The sequence below is a fragment of the Hyla sarda genome, chromosome 13, assembly GCF_029499605.1.
Source record: "Hyla sarda isolate aHylSar1 chromosome 13, aHylSar1.hap1, whole genome shotgun sequence".
NCBI classification, from domain to species: Eukaryota; Metazoa; Chordata; class Amphibia; order Anura; family Hylidae; genus Hyla; species Hyla sarda.
In genome coordinates this window covers 2,803,171-2,817,816 of record NC_079201.1, presented here as the reverse complement: position 1 = coordinate 2,817,816, position 14,646 = coordinate 2,803,171, and positions in this window count along the sequence as shown.

Sequence of the window (14,646 nt, the reverse complement as noted above, 5' to 3'; positions counted from 1 at the left end):
TACTGTTGACATCATGGAAGGTCCATCCTTATAATAATCCTTATAAATAATCTTCTAAAATGTATATAGAAGAAGCAGCAGTGGAGTGAGTTACTCTAATAGTTGGCCGCGTCTCTTGGCCTTCCATTCATTTGTAAATGGAAAGAAGGAGTATGAAAAGTGATTCTTAAAGTCCTTTGACCTCGGAGATTATAGAGTCCTCTTCTGCGGAGTTCTCCATGAGGTTAGACTACAGCTTTTTGCAGCTGGTAACCCACAGTGCACTGGGAGTGACCTTGTCAGCCAAGTTGAGTCTCAGCCAAATTGCTCCAGAATCCCTTCCACCATGTCCGAACCTCGAACGTTGTTGGACAAATATTTTGTCGACACATATGGGGTAGGACGTGCTCTACAAGATGGCGTGTGTGGGATGACAAATCTGAAAACTTGGGATGGATTATTGATCACTGCGTAATCGAGAAGATCTGTCCGCCTGGAGTTTAAAAAAACATAAAAACATGGCCTCCCTGGTTACCGCCATCAGGAGCTAGACATTAATGGTGGCCATCACCATTGCACGAACAACAGCCAAATTCATCAATTCTAGTGGGACCAGAAGACCGTCTACTGTGTGTGAGAGTACCCAACTCTACTCTGATGGCACATGTTAGGGGGAAAGATTGGCCTTCATTCATGTGTAGATGGGAGAAGTATAAAGAGTGATTTAAAGTCATCTACTTAGGGGTTCTCCATGAGGTTAGACTACAGCTGGTGGTAGCAGAAGACCATCTAATGTGTATGAGAGTGTCCCAACTCTTCAATCATGACACATTTAGGGGAAATGATTGAACATGTGGATTTCAGCAGGCCAATCCATTTGTCCTGATGGGATATAAGAGTCTCCTCAAGGGGTGTCTGGGAGCAGCTTACTCCTCTCGTCCTATTAGGAATACATGCACGCACTTTATGTTTACAGGGGCTAGGCTTACAGATACATATCTAATGTGTTCTGAACTCCATGTTCACAGAGGTTCAATGAGAACATAGAACATTGGAAAAAATACAGCACTACTGTACATGCAAAGCCTGTGTCATGGGGCCGGTGTGTCATCAAAGCTAAACTAGGGTGCAAAATTGTTCCCATATAATATCTACTAAAGTACTAATTTGAAGCCGTAAGACCCTGATACCCAGAGTTCCTTAGCATTAGAATAGATCTGGCAAGCATGGAAACATTACAGGCCCTTTTACTATATACCAACATGGCCTAGAAGTGATACTCGAGAAGAAAAGGTGCAGAAGGTTTCTGGTCTACTGGCATTTGATACTCAACCACTTGACCAACTAAGAATCTGAAATAATATGACCTAGAATCGCTTAACATAGCAACATCACAAGTATCAGCAGGGGCCCAAGATGGCCTTCTGTCATTATAGCTAGATTATACGAAAGGCCCTACAGCCTCTACCAGAATGGAGATGTATAGGGCATCCACCAGCATGGAGATGTATAGGGCCTCCACCAGCATGGAGATGTAGAGGGCCTCAACTAGCATGGAGATATAGAGGGCCTCCACCAGCATGGAGATGTAGAGAGCCTCCATCAGCAAGGAGATGTAGAGGGCCTCAACCAGCAAGGAGATGTAGAGGGCCTCCACCAGCATGGAAATGTAGAGAGCCTCCACCAGCATGGAGATGTAGAGGGCCTCAACCAGCAAGGAGATGTAGAGGGCCTCTACCAGCATGGAGATGTAGAGAGCCTCCACCAGCATGGAGCTTTAGAGGGCCTCAACCAGCATGGAGATGTAGAGGGCCTCCTCCAGCATGGAGATATAGAGGGCCTCAACCAGCATGGAGATGTAGAGAGCCTCCACCAGCAAGGAGATGTAGAGGGCCTCAACCAGCAAGGAGATGTAGAGGGCCTCAACCAGCATGGAGATGTAGAGAGCCTCCACCAGCAAGGAGATGTAGAGGGCCTCCACCAGCATGGAGATGTAGAGGGCCTCCACCAGCATGGAGATGTAGAGAGCCTCCACCAGCAAGGAGATGTAGACGGCCTCCACCTGCAAGGAGATGTAGAGGGCCTCCACCAGCATGGAGATGTAGAGGGCCTCCACCAGCATGGAGATGTAGAGAGCCTCCACCAGCAAGGAGATGTAGAGGGCCTCCACCAGCATGGAAATGTAGAGAGCCTCCACCAGCATGGAGATGTAGAGGACCTCAACCAACATGGAGATGTAGAGGGCCTCCACCAGCATGGAGATGTAGAGGGCCTCCACTAGCATGAAAATGTAGAGAGCCTCCACCAGCAAGAAGATGTAGAGGACCTCCACCAACATGGAGATGTAGAGGGCCTCCTCCAAAGGCTGGTTCTTCTAATGTACCCCACCCAACATGATATTCAGATATGTAAGTATATATATATTGCTCAGCTATGATCTTTCCACTATTTAGGAAAACAGAGGTTCCCCCAATGACTTTACCACATTTCTGTCCATTTAAGATGAGATGGTCATGTAGTAACTTTCTGGGTTGTCTCCATTTTTTCCCAAGACTTCAGTGGATAGGGCCACATGCATGGTCACCTTTCCTATATGCGGTGTGACAGGGCAATGTCTAGTCCCAGAGGTGACCTCACCCCTCTGCCATTAATAAACCAGAACTATTTGTATGTAGCAATACAAGGAGACCATCTGTGGTCTGGAATCGGTCCAGTTTGTGACCCCTACCTCCTATTAGCAGCATAATGCCTGTTTATATATCCAACATGACTCAGTATTGATGAAGGGGATGAGGACGGGTGGTGTACGGTAAGGCCCCACCCGGCTCTTCCATGTTTTGCCGGGTCTTGTTGATCCGTTCATGTAAACAGATACACTGGGACATAATCTTCTGCGGTAAGATGTTTACTGAGCACGAAGCATCTTACAAACCATCCCAACTATTCCTGCCGACTATTTATTTTCATTCTCTGCTCATTTCAAATTAGGATTTAAGAAATTCCACTAATTTATTTAGCTGTAAATATTTTGGTAATTACCAAAATACCGAAAGGATAACGAAAACAGATGACAAGAAGGAGCCTACGTCTAATAAGTTTTCTGAAAGAGGCCATGTACACAGGGGACAAGCCCAAGACATCCACCTTGTTTTTAAGTAAAGAAGCCCCTATTTAAAGGGTAACTCCTCCTACTAGAAGGAAGGTCCCTTTTAAGTCACCAGCCTCCTCTAGATTAATGTACAGTTGGCCAAGGAACAACTATCTCTAAACTGCAGCCGGACTCTTTTGGCAATGGCTTTTCTCCTCAAGAGCAAACAGATGAAACATGTTGACTGCTCTCTTCAATGGCTCTCTACCCTAACAGTTACCATCAGGAGAAAGTCAGTGAAAAATTTGATGGCGCAAGATGAGGGCATTATCCAGAGGCAAGGCTGAGGTCAAGAGTAGATGAGGGTTTCTGAGGCCATCTAGAGGATATGAGTCTTACTACCTGCAGTACCTTTGAAGACCATTATTATGTCCGAGTTTGGACCCATCAGTGGAGTCTCTGGTGTTGTGATGATCAGAACAGTACAGGGAAACTTTGAGTAAAATGCTGCAGCCAGACTCTTCTGGAAGTGTCTTATCTCCTCAATAACAGAGAGATGAAGCATGCTGACCACTCTCTCTGATGGCTTTTTCCAAAAACAGTTGCCATCAGGGCAGAGTCAGACAGACATTAGATTAGTCTAATGATCTCAATGACATGTGAATGGTCATCTTAAACTTTCTACAGTCTCAAATTTACTGGAAGTTGCATGTACCCTCATTCCCCTGCAGTAGGTCAGCCCAAACTTTGGATCAGTATGGTGAAGCCTCGGTACAGAAGTGATCGGCAGACATTTTTTTTGGCCTAGAAGTGTATTGGAGAGGACATTTTCAGTAGTTCAGAATTTTCGTTGCAGCTTATTTATTGCAATTTTACTATCTGTATATTCCCATTCTGAAACATATCCCTGGTTAATCTCCCGCCTTATGTGTCTTCAGAGTATGAGGGTAGATTCCAGGTCTATGCAATATTATTGTGTATGGTCCAAGCCAATACAGTAGTTTGTTGTGCTTACCCATAAGCCCCTGGGCATTTGGCTTGGTTGCCTTGTGGGTAATCCAGCTCTGGGTTGATCTATGACTACATCCTGCTTACAATTTACTCTACTTGTTTTGAAACAACGCATTGTTTTAGGAGAAGACAAATGTTATCCCCGACACGTGTCAGTGGGCGTTCGGGCTGAGGCCAGGATGCATCTGGCAGACATAGCTTGAGGCTTAATTGCAGGGTTTTATTGGGATATTGACATGCTTAGTCATTGTACCCCAGTTTTTTGCAGGTGCCCACAAATCTGAGGTCAGTAGAACATAGCTAGTGGGTTCTTGGATCTTCAAATCAAGGTTTGGCTTGGATGTTGTGTTCAGTTCTTCTTGTGACTGGACTATAAATGTTAAGACCTGTGTAGAACAATGTATGGTGAAAGATGCTATGCATTGTAATATGTTCTTCAACACTTCAAGACAATCCTATTATATTTCTGAGTAGCCTTGAAGTGACTTATGTTAGGGCTCATTGATTCCCATCAATATTTTCTTCTCAGAAGATCCCTTTAACCCCTTAAAGGGGTACTCCGCCCCAAGACATCTTATCCTCTATCCTAAGGAAAGAGGGTTAAGATGTCTGATCGCGGGGCTCCCGCTGCTGGGGACCCCCGGGAATTTCACTGCATAACCCCACTATCATTACTGCACAGAGCAGACTCGCTCCTTGCGTAATGACCAGCGATATAGGGGCCGGAGCATCGTGACGTCATGGCTCCGCCCCTTGTGATGTCACAGCCCGCCCACTTAATGCAAGTCTATGGGAGGGGGCGTGATGGCCACCACATTCCCTCCCATAGACTTGTATTGAGGGGCGGGCTGTTACATAATGAAGGGGCGGAGCCGTGACATCCCAATGCTCCGGCCCCTGTATCGCTGGTCATTACGCACGGAGCGAGTCTGCTCTGTGCAGTAATGATAGCGGGGTGCCACAGCGGAGATCCCGGGGGTCCTCTGCAGCGGGACCCCGGCAATCTGACATCTTATCCCCTATACTTTGGATAGGGGATAAGATGTCTAGGGGTGAAGTACCCCTTTAAGGACCAAGCCCATTTTCACCTTAAGGACCAGAGCGTTTTTTTCAAATCTGACCACTGTCACTTTAAGCATTAATAACTCTGGGATGCTTTTGCTTTTCATTCTAATTCCGAGATTGTTTTTTTTGTAACATATTCTACTTTAACATAGTGGTAAATTTTCAGCGTTATTTGCATCCTTTCTTGGTGAAAAATTTTAAGATTTAGCATTTTTTTACTTTGAAACTCTCTGCTTATAAAGAAATTAGACATAACAAATAAATTATATCTTGATTCACATATACAATATGTGTACTTAAAATTTTCAAAATCTGAATTTGTCAGGGACCAGTTCAGGTTTGAAGTGGATTTGAGGGGCCTTCATATTAGAAATACTCCTTAAATTACCCCATTATAAAAACTGCACCCCCAAAGTATTCAAAATTACTCAGGAATAGCAGAAAGGTGAAGGAGAAAATTCAAAATCTTTGTTTTTGACACTCGCATGTTCTTGTAGACCCAGTTTTTGTAATTTTACAAGGGGTAAAAGCTCCCCAAAATTTGTAACCCAATTTCTCTCGAGTAAGAAAATACCTCATATGTGGATGTCAAGTGCTCTGTGGGTGCACTAGAGGGCTCAGAAGGGAAGGAGCGACAATGGGATTTTGGAGAGTGAGTTTTTCTGAAATGGTTTTTGGGGGCATGTCACATTTAGGAAGCCCCTATGGTGCCAGAACAGCATAAAAAAAATAAAATAAAAAAAAACACATGGCAAACTACACCCCTCAAGGAACGGAACATGGGGTACAGTGAGCCTTAACACCCCACAGGTGTTTGATGACTTTTCGTTAAAGTCGGATGTGTAAATGATTTTTTTTTCCACTAAAATGTTGGTTTTCCCCCAAATTTTACATTTTTACATGGGGTAATAGGAGAAAATGCCCCCCAAAATTTACAAATCCATCTCTTCTGAGTATGGAAATACCCCATGTGTGGACGTCAAGTGCTCTGCATGTGCACTACAAGGCTCAGAAGGGAAGGAGCGACAATGAGATTTTGGAAAGTGAGTTTTTCTGAAATGGTTTTTGGGGGGCATGTAACATTTAGGAAGCCATTATGGTGCCAGAACAGCAAAAAAAACTACATGGCATACTATTTTGGAAACTACACCCCTCAAGGAATGTAACAAGGGGTACAGTGAGCCTTAACACCCCACAGGTGTTTCACGACTTTTCGTGAAAGTTGGATGTGTAAATTATTTTTTTTACCTCATCTCTTCTGAGTATGGATATACCCCAAGTGTGGACTTCAAGTGCTCTGCGGGCGCACTACAATGCTCAGAAGAGAAGGAGTCACATTTGGCTTTTGGAAAGCAAATTTTGCTGAAATGGTTTTTGGGGGGCATGTCGCATTTACGAAGCCCATATGGTGCCAGAACAGCAAAAAAAAACAAAAAAAAAATACACACATACATGGCATACTATTTTGGAAACTACACCCCTCAAGGAATGTAACAAGGGGTACAGTGAGCCTTGACACCCCACAGGTGAATAAATGTTCATTAAAGTGGGATGTGAAAAATACACTAAAAAATTTACTAAAACACTGGGTTACCCCAAATTTTTCATTTTCACGAGTAGTAAAAGGAGAAAATGTCACTGTAAATTTGTAAATACATTTCTTTGGAATAAGGACATACCTCAATTTAAGACATAAACTGCTCTGCGGGTGCACACCAGGTCTCGGAAGAGCAGGAGCACAGTCAGGGGCCTTGAGCATTTAAATAGCTGCCTATGGATCCAGAACAGCGGGACCCCCCTCAAGGAATGTTACATGGGGTACACTAGGTTAGGCTGGGTTCACACTACGGTTTGTAATTAAGGTTCCTGTATATGGCTGGGAAGAGGGGTGGGCGGGGCTTAATCGCGGCGCCCGCATATTCGGGAACCGTAGTTAATGTATGTCTATGAGCCGACCGGAGTGAACCGCAGCCTCCGGTCGGCTGCTTTTTTGGCCGTATGCGGTTTCCCAATCGCAGGCAAAAACATGGTCGACCACGTTTTTGCCTGCAGTCGGGAAACCGCATACGGCCGAAAAAGCAGCCTACCGGAGGCTGCGGTTCACTCCGGTCGGCTCATAGACATACATTAACTATGGTTCCCGAATACGGCTGAGTGTGGGCGCTGCAATTGAGCCCCGCCCACCCCTCCTCCCAGCCACATACGGGAGCTGTAGTTCAAATCGTAGTGTGAACCCAGCCTTACTAAGGTGGGGCACAGTGGGCCATAAAAAGATAAAATAGGTTATGTTCCCAGAATGATGACCCAGTGCATAGCCCAAACTGAATCCTCATTCTGGGAATGTGAACCTATTGCCTCAAATGCGCACCCCGCTCAGGTGGAGAGAGAGTGCTGCGCATTTGAGGCAACATAAAAAGTCCCCAATGATAGTGGCTCAGTGACACATGACCCAGAGAAAAAAATACCCCCAGAGGTCTTATCAGGTTTTTCTTGATAAGAGTTTTTTGGGCAATTTAGTGGTTTATGGGGTTGAAATTTGGAATGTACTCTGGACTTGGTACATTGGGGTCAAATTATGGAAAATTAAAATGAAAAGGGAAAATGTTGTACTACATGGAAGTGTGATACTCCCTGAAGCAGTTTTTAATGCAGAGGCCCGGATGATCGGGGCAGGTGTCACATTGAGTGGTGGTGTCCTTCCGTATCCCACTCTTGTTACACACTCTGCATTTTTTCTGGGATTGTCCCTTCTTTCCAGTGTGGAGGACCTCACCTGGAAAGTGTTGGCCTGGGACGATCCTGGCACCTATATTTCCAGTTCCTTGGGAACTCCGGCCTGCTTTTTCCCGTCGCCAAAGCTCAGGGCCTTTAGGACTTCTTCTTTGAACTGGAGGAATGTCCCTGTATTGCCAGCGTACTGGGACAGTACTAAAGAGTTGTACATGGTAACCTGTACCAAGTAGACCGCAACTTTTTTGTACAATACCCGTGTTTTCCGCATGGCCATGTATGGCTTGAGGACTTGATCAGAGAGATCAACTCCCCCTATATACCGATTGTAGTCCAGAATAAAATCATGCTTGAGGACCGTTGTTGTGGTACCTCGCACAGGTGAGCTGCCGTTATCATGAATTGTGCTCAGCATAAGGACATTCCACTTATCCTTATACCTGACCAGCAGCATGGGTAAGGGCACGGGACTCGCCCTTGGGCATAGGTGTCTGAAAAAAATTTGGAAGGGAGGCCTCTCTGTTTCTTCCGCACAGTCCCACAAGTGGACGTGGATCTGGCGGCAAGGGATGTGAACAGAGGGGTGCTGGTATAAAAGTCATCCACGTACACGTGGAAACCCTTATCTGCTAACACCCAGAGTGGGGGTACATTCTGGGGGTTCAATCAAGGAATCTCGTCCCTCATGTACTCAAAACTTGCAAGTGTACCCGGAGGTACTCGCACAATGTTTGTAGAGTTTTACACCATACCGTGCCCGCTTCGAGGGAATATACTGGTGGAATATGAGTCTCCCCTTTAAAATTATAAGAGACTCATCTACTGAGAGCTCCCTAAGGGGTACGTAGGCCTCCCAAAATTCAGCCCCAAAGTGATCGATGACCGGCCTCACTTTTGTAAAGCCGGTATCACCTCGGGGGGACATGCCGCATTATCAGAGTAATGCAGGCATTTCCGAATGGCCTAGGATCCTCCTCGTGCCGTAACCATACTGTAAAGTGGGGTCTGGTAGAGGACGTCCCCGCTCCAGTACTGCTTGACACTTGATTTTTTGACCAGGCCCATACGCAGCATGAGGCCCCAAAATGTCCTAATTTTGGCTGCATTAACGGCGTACCATTCATTGGGCCTAACCAAAAACGAATCAGGGTGGTGGGCAATGAACTGTTGGGTGTACAAGTTCGTTTGCTCCACCTTTAGATTGACAAAGTCGTCACTGAAATAATAACTAAAATAGTCTATTTCAATGTATCCGGCTGTGTCAATCCGGATTCCTGAGTTGCCAACAGGCGATGGATCTTCCTCGTCTTCACTGGCAGATTCAGAGTCGGAGGCAAGTAAAGCGTATGCCTCCTCCGCCGAAAATGCCCAGTGGGCCATCACCTTTTTTCTACGGTGGTGGTGGGGCGGTGGCACGGGGTGTGTGTGTGGGGGGGGGGGGGGGGATTTGCGGGGAAGTGTGTAGTATGTGTGTTTGGTGTAAGTTTTATATATAACGGTGTGTGATTATTAATCACGCACCGTTATGAATAAAATAAAGGGGGGCCCCAATGCAGCGCCCTGAATGCCTAATAGGGCCCGAGTTGCACTGCAAAATATGCAGCGGACCCTTGAGGACCTATTAGGGGGGAAAATATTTAAAACTTTTTTTTTTTAACCTCCTACCTATCCCTTTACCATGAATCTCACTCTGCCCTATACAGCAGCACTTTAGCCCCGAGGGGCACAGATCTCAACAGAGGGGGGGTCCCTGGCTCTTTCTCTCAGCTCTACCCGTTGACTGAACGTGGTGAGAGAGCAGAGCTGAGAGAAGGGGACATTAACCCCTCCTCTGCCGGCTGCTATTGGTCCGACCAATAGCCGTGCTCCTCAGGAGGTGACGGGATTGCCACCTCCCCCTAGCTACAGGAGGTGATTGGTGTATAGTACACTGCTGATCACCTTCCAATTCTGGGTCATTGGGTCACACGTGACCAGTATGACCGGAATCGCAGCAGATCGCCGGTGTGGGGGGTTTCAGGACCCCCTGGGCATTGTCACGCGATGCCTGCTGAACGATTACAGGTATGCCCTGTGTCCTTAACTACCAGGACATCAGGGCGTACCCGTACGCCCTATGTCCTTAAGGGGTACTCTGCTGAAAAACTTTTTTTTTTTTTAATCAATTGATGCTAGAAAGTTAAACAGATTTGTAACTTATTTCTTTTTAAAAATCTTAATCCTTCCAGTATTTATCAGTACTACAGAGGACGTTCTTTTCTTTTTGAATTTCCTTTCTGTCTGACCACAGTGCTCTCTTCTGACACCTCTGTACATGTCAGGAACTGTCTGGAGCAGGAGATGTTTGCTATGGGGATTTCCTCCTAATCTGGACAGTTCCTGACATGGGCAGAGGTGTCAGCAGAGAGCACTGTGGTCAGACATAAAGGAAATTCAAAAAGAACGTCCTAAAAAAAATGTTTTCCAGCGGAGTACCCCTTTAATGACATTTTTCAGGTCATAACATCTTAGTGCCACCACATCTAGAGAACTGGCTCCCAGAAACTATAGCTGGACACTGAAATGTTGTCCAGACCAATAATGGCGACCAATGAGACCATAAAACATCCCTCACTACCAGGTAACAAGTAGCCATGTCCAGGCCACCTGCTGACTAGTGTTGCTCGCGAATATTCGCAATTCGAATTTTATTCGCGAATATCGCATATTCGCGAATTCGCGAATATTCGCGAATATAGCGCTATATATTCGTAATTACGAATATTTATTTATTTATTTTTTTCACTGTACACATCACAGTGATCATTCCTCTCTGCTTCCAGCTTATGTGGTGTAAGAAGGCTCTAATACTACTGTGTGAGACCGGTGTGCGAATTTTCGCATATACGAAAATTTGCATATGCTAATTTTCGCATATGCAAATTTTCGACTATGCTAACTTTTGTATATGCAAATTTTCGCATATGGCAATTTTCACACACACGAATATTCGCATATGCGAAAATAAAACGAGAATATTACGAATATGCGAATATTCGCGAATATGACGAATATTCGTCCATATATTCGCGAATATTCGCGAATTCGAATATGGCCTATGCCGCTCAACACTACTGCTGACGCATTTTAGGGTTTAGACTCCATCCTACACATTCTAGGTATTCTCCAGGCCTGCAGGAGACGTCTTGGCCAGTTCTCAGAAACATCTTATATTCTTATGAAATGCAGTTCCCGGTGTTTTTCCAAGTGACATTTTATTTAGTCTACATATAGAATAGAAAATTCCATGGCAGAACTTCATGCTGCTCTATTGGGGTATGACGTAAACCGTCCTGAGGTGTTAGGGCCGTATGGGATGGACAATGATCAGACGAAGACTCCCTCCTGGAATACACCCAGCGAATGGGAAACAAAGGTTCTGTGGATGATTGTCGGGATTATACAGGAATGTCCATTTTAAGAATATCTCCTGGTGTAAACTGTGGAAGAGCTGCTGACAATGAGGAAAATGAACTGCTGCCCAAACCACCCAGCGACCATTAGGGCGGATCTTCCATTAGGACGGCCCTTCCATTAGGGCGGCCCTTCCATTAGGGCGGCTCTTCACCACCAATCATTGGCCCATCAACTTGTACATCGTTAATCATCGCTTGGATTTGGGGGCCATCTAATATGGCCCTTAGACATTGGACCAACATTCATTGTACCTGATTCTCTGTCTGTGTATTTCATATCTGTATATGTATTTTCTATCTATTTATTTATCTCATATCTATCACTCTATCTCACATCTATCTATCTATCTCATATCTATTTATTTATCTATCTATCTCATATCTATCAATCTCTCACATCTATCTCATATCTATCTATCTATCTATCTATCTATCTATCTACGAGGGGCGGTGATGGCATTACCATGCTCAAAACCAGAGAACTCAGATGGATACACAACCTTGATTGTCTGAAACCAAAAGGACTCAATGTGGAGTTCACAGTCCTCCCTAAAATGCTAAAACGTTGATTGCCCTAGCCTCTTTACACTCGTTCCACCAAGCTATAGGTGATAGTGATATGTATCACAAAATTTGTATATATTGTATAATTTTTAATAATGCTGCTCTCTTTGTTTTTAGACCACCCATACACCGGGTACTTGCCGTGATGCCAACAATTGTTTTGGACTCTACTCCATCTTTACCATTGGATTCCATATACTACAAAGTAGTCACTTCATTCACCTCTCCTCCTCTGATTATGCAGCAATTTACATCCATGTCTGATAACATGAGCCCCTTTCTAATACTCATCTAATACATCTACTATCTTCTTATTGGCATTATCTCCCTCCGCACATCTGTTTTCCCTGTACCATCAGCCTTACCGTTTTGTACTGGACCAATTGTGCTGTACCGACCACACTCTTCATTTCCCAGAGCTCCGGCATGACTGTTTCCTTGAATGGGGACGTTATATAGACACATGTCGGCAAAAGTGTGTGGGTCAAGGGGTTCATAGTCGGTCAGAGGCTAAAGTCGGATTACCCTCGACAACAGCCACTCAACTAGGTGCTGTGTATGCACATGTCCATGAGCATCTCTTAATAGGCACCCCCCTAATTCATCCCAAATACACACTAGACAGGGTTGTCTATGTCCCTGATATGTATGTTGCTTGCTTTGTATGTGGGAGCTTATATTGTGATCCTATATAACATGGTACTCACATTCTCTTCCTTTCAGTTTGACCACCCAGGGCGGATCTATGCTGGTATCGGTACACACACAGTGGTCTGGAGCGAAGGATCGGTCCATACACACCGACAGCTCCACTACATTACGATGGTTCACGGGATATGTAGTCGGTTCAAACACACCGACAGTGCACAATGAAAATGCCTATAAAGCTTTGGACATCCGTATGTGCGCACAGATATTGGATGCTCATTCCATTTCTGCTTCCTTTTCCTTTGTGGACACCTGTTGCTAAGGACAATGTCAGACGGAACAGGTACCCCACTGTTCTATCTCCCATTGGGGAATCTTAACTATCTTAACTACTAACCACAGACAAGCACAGCATGAAAACGCTCATCGCCACTGGAGCCGCTGACAAATCCCGTTTACTACGCTACTAAGGTACGGACGCATCTGTTGCCAAGGACGCGGCACACAGTGCGTATGAGCAGTTTCTCCCTTACACCTTCCAGGCCTATTACGCATGCGCTGATGACGGTGAGAGGTTTCTATGATAGCAATGACACCTCTATGACGCCGCTACCCTCTCCCGACCCGGAAGCGATGCCAATAGCCGCGATTTATTTGGACACCACGCTGGATCGGCATTTCTCCACACAGGCATCATGGCGAGGACCCCGGAAGTTATTCACGGCTGCACGCATATTGTATTAACACTTTCTTATTTGTATGATTACTATGATGAGTATTTGATATCTGATCACTGTATTATACGCATACATACTATGATGTTCTATATGTTATGGGATGTTAACAATATTCACTTTTGATTACGTATGCACTCTGTTTATTTATGTAAATTGTCTTGCTAATTATGTCACATGACCAGGTGGGAGGTCTATTTAAACCCACTTATGTCACTGTCAGTTACTTGAGAAAGCCAGTGGGAGACTGGTGAAACGTTGTCTTTGCACATGATGGAATAAACAATCACCTTTTGCATATTTGTGGAGTGCTGCATCATCTTTATTTATCTATCTATCTATCTCATATCTATTCATCTATCTATCTCATATCTATCTATTTATTTATCTATCTATCTCATATATATCTATCTATCCAATATCTATCTATCTCATATCTATCTATCTCATATCTATCTATCTCATATCTATCTATCTATCTTATATCTATCTATCTCATGTCTATCTATATATCTAGCTATCCTTCCATGTCTCTCTCTCTGTCTCCTGGACTTTTCTTTCCTTCAGTATTGCTGACCTTTTTCTCTCGTGTTTCGCAGCTCTCGGTAGCTGGAGCGCCGTCCCTGCTCTTCCTCACCGCGGCCTTTCCATTGTCAAACAAGATTATTCTGTCATAAAATACATTTCTGTGTATAGTAACCTCCATGTGACTTGTGGCTTTACCAAAGAAACTGTCAGGAAATAATTCTGTGTCCTGTACCTTTAAGTGTAGCAGAGGCGGTTGTGTTCTCCAGGCTCCACACATTACACAGTACAGACTGTCAGAAAAGGTTTACATGCTTTACCTTTGTTTTTCCTCCTATTTTCCTGTCCGTACACTTACCGATTATCTGATACATTGGGGAAAAATTGTTGCGGTCATAAGCGCCGATTTTGGGTCCTTTTTGCTTCATTCCCCATGGACTAGGAGGTTCACAGATAACTCTGGCGCCTCTCTAATATATATATATATATATATATATATATATATATATATATATATGTGCGCTGCCATCTATGCATGCATCTCCTTTGCATGCATGCAGCTTTGGGGGGTATGGTATGGGGGTGTAGGTGTGCGATTACTAAAGAGTGCTTGCTTAACCCTTTCTATTTGTGACGCCAGGGTGAGGGCTATTCTCTGTATGCTTGTCCTACCGCCACCCGTTCCAAGAGCGATAGGGAGATAGGAAATAATTGATTGTCCACAACCGGAGATTAGCAGAAACTTGTCAGAACTTTTACTGAAGATTTTACGCAATAATAAACAGTCCATATAACAAAGTCTATTAGAGCTTGACAAGTGGTTGGGACCTCGTGAGTCTATTGAGCT